The sequence below is a fragment of the Astyanax mexicanus genome, chromosome 16 (genome assembly GCF_023375975.1).
Source record: "Astyanax mexicanus isolate ESR-SI-001 chromosome 16, AstMex3_surface, whole genome shotgun sequence".
NCBI classification, from domain to species: domain Eukaryota; kingdom Metazoa; phylum Chordata; class Actinopteri; order Characiformes; family Acestrorhamphidae; genus Astyanax; species Astyanax mexicanus.
Window position 1 is genome coordinate 24,360,814 of NC_064423.1, and position 13,990 is coordinate 24,374,803.

The 13,990-nt window shown below is 39.4% G+C and overlaps 1 protein-coding gene across 1 annotated transcript in view; it reads right to left on the reverse strand.

The window, feature by feature from the left end:
* Positions 1-8,753, reverse strand: part of rgmd (RGM domain family, member D) — a 59,877-nt gene extending 51,124 nt beyond the window's left edge. Inside the window, exon 1 of the mRNA XM_022669800.2 lies at positions 8,667-8,753. The gene's annotated coding sequence lies outside the window, so the exon portion shown is untranslated. The remainder of the gene's footprint in view (positions 1-8,666) is intronic.
* Between the last annotated feature and the right edge of the window lie 5,237 nt (positions 8,754-13,990).

The following is a 13,990-nucleotide window of genomic DNA, read 5'->3' on the forward strand; positions in this document are numbered from 1 at the left end:
TAATCCATACATATTATCTTTCTGCCTTTTAATTGATTCATCCATTGCCTCATTTGAATTTTGTCTAATCATGTGTCTATGCACTCACTGTACATCCATCTATCCTTTCATTAATCTATCTGCACATCTAACTGTATGGGTGTTAATTTGTTTATCCTTCTACACCTTCTCCTGTCCATCAATCCTTGCATTCATTTAGCCATCTCAAAAAAAGTCATAATAAAATGTTGATACACTTACTAAAAATAAAGATACTAAATATCCCAGAGGCCTTAAAGTTGGTACCTCACAAGTGTACTGAACATCCTTTGTACCTCAGTTTAGATAACATAATTAGCCCATAATTGAGACAGTTTTACCTTTATAGTTATATTTACTTTTCCTGGCAGGTTTCAATGATTGATGTCTGAAGGTACCTGTTCAAACTGTTGAAACAAACTATTCAAAAACAACAGAAAGTAGTACACAGCTAACAATGTACAAAATGCAGGCTTTTTTTAGCTATACTTTTTTATTCCAAAAATAACAAAATATCAGAGTTCAAAACAAATATTAGAGTGCAAATGGGCACAAAATTGGACTATTTGTATTTCCACACCACTGACACGATAGCATCTTGCACATGTGTGCTTTGTTGAATATGCAGTTGTTGTAAAGCCAGCATTGGGTCACGTGTAGCTACTGTTATTATTAGTGACTTTGCTTGTTATTTTGCCCTTCCAGCATGTCTGTGTTATTTCCGGCTGAATTTGTTTAAACATCTGACCAGATTCCACTTTTTTTTTTGCCTCAGACATGTGACTCAGATTTTTCTACAGTTACTGAACTCATGCTGACATGACTCTGGGTATCAGATTTAATCTATAGTTGCTCTGCACTGCTGTACTACTACTATTGTACATTACAGTTACATGTATATAGTACAAGGACGCTTACAATTACACTCTACAAACAATCATTTACACTCAGCACTCAACCAACCAGCACACACCAGTGAGAACAGCACACAGCGTACTCTCAAACGGAAACGTACGTCCAACTGGAAGACTGCATTGGACTCTGAGGAGTTGACCCAGTTGATCCAGGACACAGTGCCAATCCGTATCAGTGTGTGCATACAATCATATGCACATTCACACACCCACATACACTCATAACACCAGGGCAATTAAAATAAAATTTGAGTCTGAGTGTCCTATTCACCTTTCTGTGGTAGACGTTAGGGCTGCACAATATTGGAAAAAAATGTACATTGCAAACGTTGCTTTTTTCGGCAATTTATATCGCAATATTAAACAATGCAGGGCCCATGATGTCACCAGCCCAGCCCCTCACCTACGCGCTGTCTCGCTTTCAGACCAATCAAGAGTCAGCGCCAATCACTCAAAACCCGAAGAAAATATCAAAACAACAGTAATCAGTCCTTTAATCAGCCATTTAAATAGCTTTTTAATAAATATATACATAAATAAATAAATAAAATAAATAAATAAATAAATAAGAGAGTTTTCTGGGATTAAAATTGTGAATTCAGCTGTAACTGGAAATATATGCGCAAAACTGTGCTGAACTGAGGTTTACTCCTGCCCCACCCCTTTACCCTCACGCTTTTTGCACAGGCAGCAGGAGCCTGTCACTTACACAGACACAGAGACAGAGCTGTGTATCTACTTCTTGTGTGAAGAATCAAAATATTGCAACACAACATATTTGATTTAATTGCCTGCGATGTGACTACTGCGCATGCGCACATCGCAATAACGATGCTTAAACAATATATCATGCAGCCCTAGTAGAAATTCATGCAGACACAGGGAGAACATGGAAACTCCACCCAGATAGGAACCCAGACTTAAGCTCTGCTGTTTTAAATACATAGAATTTGCAAGATCTTTTTCGAAGATTAAGCCTGAAGATGAAATGTGACTTCAGCTGCAGTCAGACCATCAGGCCGACCATTGCTGTAGCATCTAAAGAAAGTGAACAAGCAGATGAAAGTCTTTCCCTTTCGCCTCTCGCTGATCTTTTCTTTCGCTCTCCTTGTCTCCCCCACCTTTCCTTTGTGTTCTCCTGAGATGAAGGCGCTGGACTACAGAGGGGCTCGATTTGGCCACACTCCAGTTTTCACATCTGCTCTACTGCTGCTCTTTTCTCACTCACAGATTTTCACAGTTGCTGAGTTTGCAGCATGCACACACACACACACACACACACACTCACACATTATACACACTCAACTTTCAGCAACTTCTCCTTATATCTTAAAGGCTGCATTGTGATACACAGCACTTAGGTTTAAAGTTTAAAGTTAGTACAGAGACAGAATACATTTGTCAGTTCCTCTTTGCTCCTGTGATAGTTCAGAGATCAGTTTGGTGTGCTGAAGGCTTCGGAAAACTGTGGCCTCATCTCAGGGGCGCGGTACAGGTCATCATATGGCGGCAATTAGACACTGAACAACATCACCCAGAAAATGGAAGCAAACTTAATTTTATGGGCAAATTCATACAGACAGAGGAGAAGAGAGCTAAATGGTTTAGTAGAGTAAAGGAAATATTTAACTTCTTAAAAACTAAGTACACACCGGAGTGAAATTCCTCCGGAACTATTGTATTAACTATCAGTATTAAACAAACTACAAATTTTGTCTTGTGTCAGAGAAACTTCATTATACTATGCCCTCCACATGACCCAATATTCTGTAAGACCTTATGCTTAACCTCTTGGGACCCTGTGTCCTCATATGTGTGTTGAAGCCCTTTCTAAACAACTGCAGATTCCAAGACCCAAGAGTTGTACAAGTTATTGGGAAGTGCAGCATTAACCCTAACTCTAAGAACTGTTAAAACTGTTAAGCACGGTGGAGGTAGCTTCATGCACTGTGGTTGTACACTTTACAGAAGAAGTAATAATGGTGAAAGGGGGAAAGCCCAAAATGTTATGCACCAAATTCTTGTTTGTTTTTCTATTACAAAAGGTATACTGTTACTCATTCTTTCCCAATCATCACCATGACATTATAGACTTGAAGTTCAAAAGTCAATACATGAATGGACTTGACTTTGGCTCATTGATTTGGATTGCATTTAAGAGATTTGAGACTATAAAATCTGAGATGTACTAAATACTTGAACTTGCTGATACGTGCAAACTACAAACCTATTGACACCACATTTCTTTATAATGTATTGTGGTGCATTTTTTAGAAGTGTTTGTTTACAATTAAATTAAACTGCCTATTTTTAACATGTATTCACATATTCTCTCAGCTGCTTAATAGCTTACATTTAACTGGTTGTTTAGGTTAAAACAAATGCAATATGCTTTAAGAAAATGAAAGACAAACAAGGCCCCAGCAATTAGCAGTGCCTAATTAGCAACTGTGTAATCAAGCACATCTCTCTCTTTCTCTCTCTCGTTCACAGTCTCTCTCGATTCCCTCTATCGGCCTGTCCCAAGTCCCTCTGTCCCCCACTCCGATCCCCCCACACTCCCCCTGGTGCTGGTGCCAGCTCTGCACTGTGTTTGAACCTGCTCTGAATGGCAACAGTAGATCAGGCAAAACACTCAGACACAGAGCTGTGGGCTGAACTGTTGACCTTCTTCACACACCCCGCGTCTGTTGTGGCCCTGAGAGGTGCGGGATGGGTCACAGCAAGCTGTGAGAGGGAGGGGGGAGGGTCCGGGGGACACGGTGGAGAGAGGACCAGGAGGGGGGCTCAGAGAGGGTCTGCACGGGTGGGGAGAGGGGAAAGCAGTGGCCACTGTGCTGCCATTAAACAACACAACTATGTCCTCTCCAGTCAGGCCAAATTATGGAAAATGACCTGTGATATGCCAAGCTCCTCCATCCACACTGTTTGTGCTGCAGCAGTTGGGCAGACTTGATGGAGACAGATTTTTTAAGCAATAAGCCAGGAGACACTGTGTTTTGCAGTGGATATATGGCACTAACTGACCTTTTTTTTACCTTTGTTATACTCATCTCATAACTTATAGTGGCACTAAAAAAACAAGTATTTTAATGTATTTAAGTATTTGTGAGAAATGTTCACTGTACTGTTTGTTACATAGTTAGCCATCATCTCCAATTCTACATTAGATATGGCTTGGGAATGCCCATACCTGTATGAGTTGTGAGCTGTTATCATATGATTTTGAGGGAGGCCAAATGGCTGGTACTGGATGAATAGGACATTCAACTACTGAAGACTCATCAAGGCACAGTGTCACATAAGCACTGGAAAGACATCACAGGAAGAACCACTACCCATAGTAGACAACGCAGTGAGTTGAAGTAATTGTGACCAGCAGAATCTGTCTTAAATTTTCTATGGAATCAAACAAGAGACTTTGGCACAAATCACAAATATTCTGCAGGTCAGTGCAAAAATAATTAGTTTTCAAATATAACATGGCATGACAAAAGCCATGAGACACAATAATAGTTTAATATCACAAGATATTTGGAATGTCAGTCAGAGTCAGAACACTGTATCAACTGTTAAGCATGGTGGTGGGAGCACCAGAACATTATGTGGAAGTTCTGATAGATTGAATAATGAGAAATAGCAAGTACTACCGCACTACTGAATTATTTCGCACAACCTCAATTCCTATGCTTGATGGTGGAAACTATGGCACAAATGGGTGTAACAACAAGAACATGATCCCAACGCCAAACACATATTAAAAGATGATGTGGAAAATGTCATGGCAAAAGTCATGAGACACAATACTTGTCCCATGTCACATGGCATGTCAGTCACTGTACCAACTGTTAAGCATGGGGGTGGTAGCAACAGCACATTATGGCGCAGTTCAGAATTCTTCAGCATAACCTCCGACCTTCAGCTAGATGGTTGAAAATTTGACACAACTGGGTGTACCAACAAGACAATGATCCCAACCCCAACAAAACGTCAAAAGTACTGCAAACATGTTCTGTTTGTAAGACTTTAGTATATTCCAGTGTTTGCCATATTGCAAAGCTAGACTAGCCTCTTCTGTTCTGGAGTAAAGAAACAGACTTCAGATACCAAACATGTCTTGCCTGATTGAACGCATCTGGGATGAGTAATATATCATGTTCATCTGCTTCTTAAAAGCATATTTTCTGTTTTCTACTCTAGATTCTAAGTTTTTTTCCCTAGATTTATCTCTCCAATGCATGAATCATTTGAGTGGATTTGTTTTGAACAGTGCACTGAGCTAGTAATTAAGAACCCTACTGAATAAAAAACGACACCAAGCTCGCAGTAAGTGCAGCTATTTGTTCGTGGATGACAGTGAGACAATATGGGAAACAGCTTTGTGTGCGAGTCAGAGAGGATGCATGAATAAATGCATGAATGCAGTGGGTCAAGGGCCACGAAAACAAGATGTGAATAGGATACCAGATTGGCGAATCCCGTGCAATTACTTTTCGCTCTGTCATCTTCATCTGCTTTGAAATTCGTCTTTTAAAGCAATCGCTCCCAGATGGCACATCTTAGATGTAATCGCTTCCATTTCGGCTGCTCTTTGCATCTGTGTGTGCGTGAGGTGCCATCTTCACTCCAGGACAAAACAGGCCAATTTTACAGACATCAGTTGGGCAGCAGTGCTTGGAAGTTGTTGCAAGACAATTCCGTGCAATAAATGAAAATGTTCACTCTGTTCACTAAATAATCATTCGCTCCTGTCCTTTTGCTCAATGTGAAGGCCACTGGTGGGCAGTGGGTGGACAGGAGGTGGAGAGAGATGCTGTTGAAAACAGTTTAACGAACACAGTGATATACAAAAAAACATTACAAGAAACTGTTACACTGTTAAGCATGGTGGTGGTTGCATCATGATCTTTTGGTCTTCATCACAAGTTGCTGGATGGATCAAAGATGTTTTGGGACTAAGCTAGATGGTGGTGAACACAATTGGGTGCACCAGCAGGACAATGACCCCAAACACACATCAAAGGTGGGTGTGGAATGGATGAAGCAGGCTTTCATTAGGCTTTTGGAACGGTCTTCCCAATGTCCTGACCTTAACCTTACTGAAAGTATGTGGGCTGCTCTTAAAGTCGGGTCCGTTTTTGTAAAAACAAAACTGTAAATCATACTGAACAAACTCTAAAACCTAAAAGAGTGCGAATGAAATGAAGGCCACCAATACATTTAATCTATTCTAACAAACTCATCCTAAGCAGTTTTATCCTGTGAGATTTTGCACAATGTTGACATGTATTCACTTCCTATACCTGTGTACTGCCCAAAGGTGAATCAACTGTGTTGATTCAGGATTGTGCTTTTCAGGCTAAATTAAAAATCTTCACTTTAAATGGTTCTTGAAATTATGTCACAGAGTACATGTAGTAGTATACAGCTCTCGAAAAAAATAAGAGACCACTTAAAAATGATGAGTTTCTTTAATTTTACCAAATTGAAAATCTTTGTAGTATATATTCAAGAGGTAGATGGATGATCACAAGGCATCAAACTAAGCTGAACTGCTTGAATTTTTGCACCAGGAGTGGAATACAGTTATTTAAAAGCAGTGTGTAAGACCGGTGGAGGAGAACATGCCAAGATGCATGAAAACTGTGATTAAACACCAGGGTTATTCCACCAAATATTAAATTCTGACCTCTTAAAACTTTATGAATATAAACTTGTTTTCTTTGCATTATTTGAGCTCTGAAAGCTCAAATAATTTCAATAATTTCATATTCATATAATTCATATATTTCATATAATTTCAAATTCATGCAGTTCAGCATCTTTTTTCGTTATTTTAGCCATTTGGAATTTTGTAGAAATGCTGTCCGTAGTTTATAGAATAAAACAACAATGTTCATTTTACTCAAACATATCTACTTATAAATAGCAAAATCAGAGAAACTGAAGTGGTCTCTTAATTGTTTTCCAGAGCTGTACATGTTCATCATAGATATTCACTACAATATCACCATAATAGTAGTGTAGTACATAAATGTAATACTGTAGTAATTTAATTACATTCAATTTCAAAAACGTTACAGACATCCTACCTTTCTTACAGATTGTGCGGCTCTGCTGCATATTGATTATTTTGATTATTGATAATGCAATACAAAAATATATAAGGTAAGAGGGAAGGATACTGAAGAAAAAAAAATATATATATATGTTTGTTGGAGGTCACATGGGGGACTTATGGGGGTCATGTCATCTTCCTGAAATGAGATGTGTATAGATCACAAACATCAAGACACCTCATCCCACAGGTACTGGGTGGATGCTACTGCTAGCAGTACTTCACTAGCTGATATGTTGTGATCTATGGCTGATGTGCAGCTGATGCAGAGCATTCCACTCAGTCTGGATGAATGATAAGGAACTATCATCTTTTGTGTTTTGCGATTTTTTGATTAAGCTATGAGGCTAATGTACAGTATCTTCAAGTAGTACTTGTTTTGGCTACGATAACTCTTTCAGGTCTAATTGATCAACCATAAATTATGCCGGTTCCCACCTTATAGTTTATGTCCTGCAAGTTCAAATCCATCATTACAGTCAGGGTCATCCAGTTGTCTCTGCAGGCCTAGCCAAGGCTGCCATAATAATGTGCCACTGGATCTGCAGCTATCGTGAAAGTGTCAGTTTGTGATCTTTATCACCAGACTTTGGACAGCGGGACTGATCGTGAAGCAGATTTGGGGGTCAGGAGGAATCTTCAGACAGAGAGGAGGGTGCGAGTCTCTCCGAGGGTTTAACCCCTGTCGCCCTCCGCCTTCTCCACTCTTTTATTCAGCACACTGATTTATGGGCACACGCAGGGGAGGAAAAACAACCGTGTCACTGCCGGCCCTTTGATAAATGACTCAAACCAGCAGTGTCTCACACTTGCCTCGGTCTGTCTGGCAAGAACACACTTCAACACATTTGGGTTAGACAGGATTCGTGGGAAATTTTGTATGCATTTGTTGTGTAGTGAATGTAAATTTCTATATCTCAAATATAGCGTGTAGCTTATAGACTTAATCAGAGAAGTATCTCAAACTGCTAGAATATTTCAAAAAATTAAACAGAAAAGAATGTCTGATTCAGAAATGTCTAAGCATGTTCATTTAATCCCTCAATACTTGGTTTGGGGGTAATTTCCCCTTTACTCTTGAGAAGAACCCATAGACTCTTAGGGTTCTTAGGGTTCAGGTCCAGTGAATTGGCTGGCCAATCAAGCACAGTTTCAACACTGTGTGCAGGTATCCTCAGTAAGCCTGTCAGCAGATGCAATCAGGAATTCCTCTTAATCTTCTTGTAAATGTTTTTGTTGACTTTGGACTAGATAAATCACAGTGAACCAACACCAGCAGATATCACCCCAAACCATCTCAGACTACATAAACTTCACACTGGACCCCAGACACCTTGAATTATGTACCTTTCTACTGTTTTTGCAGACTCTAAGTGCTTAAAAAGATAAGACACTTCTGACATTGTCTTTTGAAACCAGCCTCAATCAATTCATTGTAAGCCTCTGTTCTTAAATCGACTGGACAATTTTTGTAAATTCTTGACAATCATCTCAAGGTTATGGTTATCCCTGTTGCTCGTTCTACTTTTCCTATCACATTTTCTCCTTCCAGTTAACTTTCTATTAATATGGCTTGATACAGCCATCCTTCTCAACAATGATCTCCTGTGGCTTACCTTCTTTATAAGACGTGTTGATGATCGTCTTCTGGACAACTGTCAAGTCTGTGAAGAAGTTTTTCCCATGACTGTAGCTGCAATGTGCTGAAACAGACCAAGACATATGCAGTGTTAATTCTGAATAGAAAGTAATTAACTCAAATTTGATAGTAAATATTCTGATAATTGAAGATACTGGATATCTAATGTATACGCCATATTGATAAAATGTTAAACAAAAATGAAAACAAAAAATATCATGGAATAATGTATTATACAGTCAATTGTTATATTTATTTATTTTGTTGTTGTTACATATCTTGTGCATTCTCATGTGTGTTTCTTGTGGAGCTCCACCAAAGTTCCATAATGCAGTAGCAGTGATCCCTCTTATAATGTCAGTGGAGCATTTACAGGAGTTTGACATTTTACATTACTTTAAAGTAAATGTGCTAAATAATCTTGCTTTACCACTTTGCAAATAAGTTATTAGTTTATTGGCTTATTAGCATAAAATACTTTTTAGTCAAATTAGTAAAAAGTATTTTAATAGCTTCACCAAACATTACACCAGACCAAACATGCCATGACTGATGAGGTAAGCATTGCTTCTGTAACATAGCGGCTAAATGACAGTCACACAAACGGCTCAAAACAACATGCAATACAGTGCACACGGTGCACACCGAACCAAAACAATGGTGCTGTACTAAAGGAAGCTTCCCTTCTCTCTCTGCCCAGAACTTTTTCCCTGGTGCTGTTGCCCCACCCCTGGTTCTACCCCTAACCCCGGGCAAGCCTCTTCTCCTCCTCTCCGAACGAACATTCTTTGGAAAGTCATTTTATATCACTCTTTGAACGTGCACTGAACTGTAAAACCACCCCATTGGAAACAAAATAAAGGGATTGTGGAGGAGAGGGTAGAAGAGCAGGGAGGGGAGATGTGTGTGTGAGTGTGTGTGTGTGTGTGTGTGTTGGGATGGTGGTGGTGGTGGTGATGATGGGATGGGGGGTGGGGATGGTGGGGCTGAAGGAGGAGATTTATAATTCTTTGCAGGCCTTTGGTATTAACCCAAACACCATCACTGTCAGCGGCTCGGCGAGGGAGGTGCGAGGGGCAAACATTCAGTGTTAATTGGCACTTTGTAAGCGCTGAGCCTTCTTTTTGTGAGAGGTGGAGGGGAGGAGAGACACAGGGTGAAAGCAAGAGAGAGAGAAAGAGGGGGAGAGACAGAGAGACACACTGAAAGAGAGAGAGAGAGAGAGAGAGAGAGAGAGCTCTTGTTCTTGTTGGGCCTTGTTGAGGGTATTTACGGTTCACTTCTTATCCTTTGTTAATTGGTCTTTCACTCGTCTATGGAGGAGAGAGAGAAAGAAAAAGAGAGAAAGAAGAATTCATCCAACCCCCAACCGCCACCCATGCACCATACACTCTTAAAAATGAAGGCATTCTCTACAGCAATGCTATTCAAGAACCATCGATTGCAAAGATTAAAGAACCTTTCAAATGAATGTTTTTTTAAAGACCCCATGTCCTGCATTTTTCATGTATATTATTTATTACCCATGAAATCCACTTTTGATATTTGTCTGGGTTTCTGTATGAAAATCGTCATAATTTGTTTCCTATATGACAATTTCCCAACCCCCTGTTATTCTTTAGCATTAATCAATGAAACAGAATGTTTTCGTTACTACACAGACATGCCAAAATTCATGAGACGGCAGTGTTTAAATTGAGCATGAAATGTTTCTTCAAGAGATGGCTTCGAAATAAATGCCCACACCTGTAAAAAACTGTGAAGTAAAAATTGTGTTATCTTGTTGAGTTAGGTAAAACACTGACAATTTTACCTGTTCAACATCCAGAGATCACATCCACATTTATTCACATCAACATTCACAGAAGGCCCTTAAGCATATCCCTCAGGCCAATACATCATGCTTTAGCTTCCATCAGACATGGCATAAGTCATGGAACATGATAGTTGTTCCAGTTCTACGACTTTTGGCATGTCAGTGTAGGTAGCCTAAATTACTATTGAAAAGAAAGCCAGACTTAAACACATGAAAATAATACAAAAACATAAAAATCATGACAACCATTTTTAGAGCTTTAATTTAAGTTGAATTTAAAATTAAGTTGGGTTGAATTTAAGTTTGTTAAAAACACCTGTAAACTGAATCTGTAGAGAACTGAAGTGGTTCTCATATAGCATCACTATGTTTAAGAGTAGATGCAAGTGTGTGTGGCACTACTTTACCTCCAAATGTAGAGCAAAGCAACTTAAATAGGTGAGATACTAAGATACCACATAACTTGTTTATTTAAAAAAAGAGCAACATTAGAATTTAAGCCCTTTATTAAAAAAACACCTATCAAATGGTTCTGTAAAGTTCTGAGTGGATTATGTGCATTTACTTTACCAGTACTTCCAAATGTGTCGCAAAGCATCTTAAATAATACACAGAAATATAATTGTATTAGAAAACCTGTACTGGAATTCTGTCAGAAGACCAAAACACCATGCACACAAAGCAAGGCCTCAAAAGGCTCCCATACAACTGCCCATTGTCCGGACAACATTCTTTGTGCCCCAAGCGTAGGTGGACAAGGCATACTGATAACACAATGCAATGAATATTCTCGTAATCAAATGCGTGCACATGCACATTTCCACATGCATACAAACACAGTATTGCATCAATATAGATTTGAACAGATTTGCCTTCTGTTGTTGTAATATTGTGCTGATCAGCCATAACATTAAACCACAAGCCCTATGTTGTGTAGATCCTACTTTTGCCACAAAAACACAAAAAAGATCCCACCCATTGAGACATGGACTCCACCGGGCTTCTGAAAGTGTCTTGTGGTATCTGGCACCAAATAAGCTGTTAGCAGCAAATGCTAGCAGCTATAAGTCCTATAGATTGCAAGGTGGGCTCTTCATAGATCACATGCATGAGTCTTGGATGACCATAACACTGTTGCTGGTTTACTTGTTTTTCTTTGTTGGAGTACTTTATCTCTTGGTAGGTACTGACCACTGCACAACATTTTAGGCTGTTTCAATGAGCGAGATCTGTTTAAATTGATGGTTATTAATATTGCAACACTGAAGAAGCAAAGACCTATTTTTTAAGAACAATGTTTTTTAACAACAGTTCTTTAACACACAGCGCTGCAAGTCAAGCGCTTAATGTGGACAAGTGGAGGAGCTCACGTGTGAGCCCAGAGCTGCATGATTTTAAAATTCTAACTTGTGACCCTTTTTTAAAACACAGTTTGATTTGTTATTTGCTATATTTTGATTATAATATCATATATTTATACAAAATAAAAATTGCATTAAAAACAGACGCCTACTTCACAGACCATTTTATTGAGCCTGAATCTAAACTCTAGCCTGAAAGTGGATGCCAGATGAATGGGATCCACAGTGCCACAAGTGCATCGGAAATACATTGTAGCAGGCATTAATGATTGTGACCGGTGGCATCTGGTTTAAACTCTCCATGCAAAGAGACATGCAACAGAAAACTGGCAGAAAATACATTCATATCCCACAATGCTGTTCAGTGTATGTTGCTTCAGCCTCCATGGAACATGACAAAAAAACAAGACAAACACACTAGTTTCTGTCTTTGCCCATTGCATGTTAGTGTACAGTGGCTTGCAAAAGTATTCATACCCCCTTTTTGTTTTACATTGTCACTTCACAAACACAAACTTAAATGTATTTAATTAGATTTTAACTGATAGACCAACACAAAGTAGCACATCATTGTAAAATGTAACAAAAGTGTCATCAAATGACAAACTGCAAAGTGTGACGAGCAAAAGTATTAACCTCCCCTTACTCTGAAACCCTTAAATAAAATCCAGTGTAATCAACTGCCTCCAGAAATCACTTACTTAGCTAATAGAGTCCAGCTTAGTCTCAGGATAAATACACCTGTTCTGTGAAGGCCTTAGTGATTTGTTAGAGAACACCAGTGAACAAACAGCATGTTGAAGACCAAGGAACTCAACAGACATGTCAGAGATAAAGCTGTGGAGAAGTTTAAAGCAGGGTTTACTCTCCTCAAACTAAGAGATCGAATAAGCAGGGCGCTGATCAGAAAAGCAGCCAAGAGGCTCATGGTCACTCTGGAGGGCTACAAAAATCTGCATTTATCAATTTATTTGATTAAAAAATTTAAAACATGTACTATTTTCATTCCACTTCCACTTCATGTGCTACTTTGTGTTGGTCTATCTCTTAAAATCTCAATAAAATACATTCAAATTTCGGTTGTAAGGTGACAAAATGTGAGAGAGAGTTCAAGGTATGAATATTTTTACAAGCCACTGTATAGCCCACCCTATGACAGTTGCCTTTATAATCAGATAATCAATCAATCTCATTAAATTCACCTATGGTTTAAATGGAATGGCTGATCTGATGCATTTTGCCCATGTATTAATGGGTTTATTAAATACAAATTAAGCAAAATCTGAAGAACATAAGCAGCCTAAATGGAAGCTAATTCAGAATATATTTGGGAGAGAAAAGCAGAGAGAGGGGCAGCATCACACACACCCTTGGTATGAGTTTGGGCATGGGCGAGGAGACTTAATTAGGGAGAGAGAGAGAGAGAGAGAGAGAGAGAGAGAAAAAGCGGGAGAGAAGGGGAGGGGGGCATGGCTTTGGCCCGCTTCACAGCACCTCTGGCCTCTTCCTCCCCTCTGCGGAACGCATAAACAATAATAGTGGCAGCTCTGAAAGGACACAGGTGTCAACCATTGTGCGCTTTTGAATAGCGCCGAGGGGGGAGAAAGAGAGAGAGGGAAGGGGGCGGGCGAGGCCACATGCCCCCTACCTCACACCACCTCCGTCTCATCACCCTTTCTGTCACTGCTGACGCTGGCATTCTGTGAATGGTGTCACCAATGTCCCAAATACAGGTTTCAATAGAACTGAATACAAACTGTCATAAAATGATCTTCTGCTCTAGCCTTAATATTTGTGGGCTAGTGGCCACTGGTCTTCATGATGGGGACCGGAGTTGGCAACAACAGAAAGAAATTGTCCCAACAAGCATAACATTAGCAAGGCTAGCATTTGACTAATTGCTAATAGTTACTGACAGCAATGCTAGCGACATTTCAATCCAGGCAGACCAGACTAGTATAAATTGCACTGTAAACACACAATTAGTTTAAACTCAAACTAGGTCTGATTTAAAATGGGTTATTTCATATACATTTAAACACAAATCTTTGATGTAAATCAACCAATTATTCATTGGCTTTAGTCTGTTGCCATTAACCACTTCTTTTCTATTGGCTCTATAGG